This window comes from Mirounga angustirostris, unplaced genomic scaffold (genome assembly GCF_029215605.1).
Source record: "Mirounga angustirostris isolate CCGP_5_RB_7025 unplaced genomic scaffold, mMirAng1.0.hap1 SCAF_2, whole genome shotgun sequence".
Taxonomy (NCBI): Eukaryota; Metazoa; Chordata; class Mammalia; order Carnivora; family Phocidae; genus Mirounga; species Mirounga angustirostris.
In genome coordinates this window covers 95722160-95724149 of record NW_026991710.1, presented here as the reverse complement: position 1 = coordinate 95724149, position 1990 = coordinate 95722160, and the positions used below count along the sequence as shown (strand labels likewise).

Here is a 1990-nt window from a genome sequence, read left to right as displayed (position 1 = left end):
TTATTCATTTCTTCCCATTAGTCCAATTTGTTGGCATATAATTTTTCATAATATTCTCTTATAATTGTATTTCTGTGGTGTTCATTGTTATTTCTCCTTTCTCATTTGTGATTTTATTTTTTGGTCATTCTCTTTTCATTTTGTTAAGTCTGGATAGGGGTTTATCAACTTTGTTATTTTTTTTTTCAAAGAACCAGCTCCTAGTTTCATTGATCTGTTTTTATTTTTTCAATTTCTGTATCATTTATTTCTGTTCTAATATTTATTATTTCCCTTCTGCTGGCTTTAGGCTCTGTTGTTCTTTTTCTAGCTCATTAAGATGTAAGGTTAAGTTGTGTATTTGAGACTTTTCTTGCTTCCTTTTTTTTTTTTTAAGATTTTATTTATTTGACAGAGAGAAAGAGAGAGAGCACAAGCAGGGGAAGCAGCAGGCAAAGGTTGAGAGAGGGAGAAGCAGGATCCTCACTGAACAGGGAGCCCAATGTGGGGCTTGATCCCAGGACACTGGGATCATGATCTGAGCCGAAGGCAGCTGCTTAACCAACTGAGTCACCCAGGCGCCCCAAGAGCTTTTCTTACTTCTTGAGGTAGAGCTGTATTACTATATACTTCCCTATTATGACCTCTTTTGCTGTATTCCAAAGGTTTTGTAACCATTGTGTTTTCATTTTCATTTGTTCTCATGTATTTTTTCTTATTTCTTCTTTGATTTCCTAGCTGACCCATTCCTTCTTTAGTAGCATGTTGTTTAACCTTCCTGTATTTGTGATCTTTCCAAATATTTTCTTGTGGTTGACTTCAAATTTCATAGTGTTGTCATCAGAAAATATGAATGGTATGATCTAAATCTTTTTGTACTTGTTGAGGCCTGATTTGTGACCTAGTGTATGATCTATTCTGGAGAATGTCTCATGTGTACTTGAAAAGAATGTGCATTTTGCTGCTTTAGGATGAAATGTTCTGACTATATCTGTTCAGTCCATCTGGTCCAGTGTGTCATTCAAAGTCATTGTTTCCTTGTTGATTTTCTGCTTAGGTGATTTGTCCAGTGATGTGTTAAATTTTCCTTCTATTTTTGTATTATTAAAATTTAAAATTTCCTTCTATTATTATATTATTATCAAAGAGTTCCTTTACATTTGTTATTAATTGTTGTATGTATTTGGCTGCCCCCATGTTTATCTTCTTGTTAGGTAGTACCCTTTATTATGATATATTGCCCGTCTTCATCTCTTGTTACAGTCTTTTGTTTAAAATCTAGTTTGTCTGATACAAGTATTGCTACTCTAGCTTTCTTTTGATGTCCATTAGCATGATAAATAGTTCTTCATCCCCTCAGTTTCAATCTGCAGGTGTCTTTAGGTCTAAAATGAGTTTCTTATAGGCAGCATATACATGAGTCTTATTTTTTTCTTTTTTCAATTAGCAATAATTGTGCCTTGGATAAACTGCATTGGCTACGATACTGCCACTGCGCAAAACTTGTTTTGTTTCCTTTTTTTTAATCCATTCTAACACCCTATTGTCTTTTAATTAGAGCATTTAGTTCATTTACATTCAGAGTAATTATTGACATATATGAATTTAGCGCCTGTAAAGTTGGTGTTTCTGAAGATTTTCTCTATTCCTTTCTAGTCTTTGTCACTTTTGGTCTCTCTTTCCCACTCAAAAAGTCCTCTTTAATATTTCTTGCAGGGCTGTTTTGTGGTCATAACTCCTTTAGTTTTTGTTTGTCTGGGAAACTCTGTGTCTCCTTCTATTCCAAATGATAACCTTGCTGGACAGAATTATTTTTGGCTGCAGATTTTTCCTATTTATCACAATGAATATATCATGTCACTCCCCTCTGGCTTGCCAGGTTTCTGTGGAGAGATCTTCTGCTAGCTTTATGGGCTTTCCCTTATAAGTCAGGGGCTTCTTTTATCTTGCTGTTTTTAGGACTCTTTCTTTATCACTATATTTTGTAAATTTAATTACAATATGTTATGAT

The 1990-nt window shown here is 34.1% G+C and overlaps 1 pseudogene; it reads right to left on the bottom strand.

Annotated features, from left to right (window-relative positions):
• Positions 1-1350: 1350 nt before the first annotated feature.
• On the bottom strand, positions 1351-1483 carry LOC123849053 (U4 spliceosomal RNA; annotated as a pseudogene).
• Between the last annotated feature and the right edge of the window lie 507 nt (positions 1484-1990).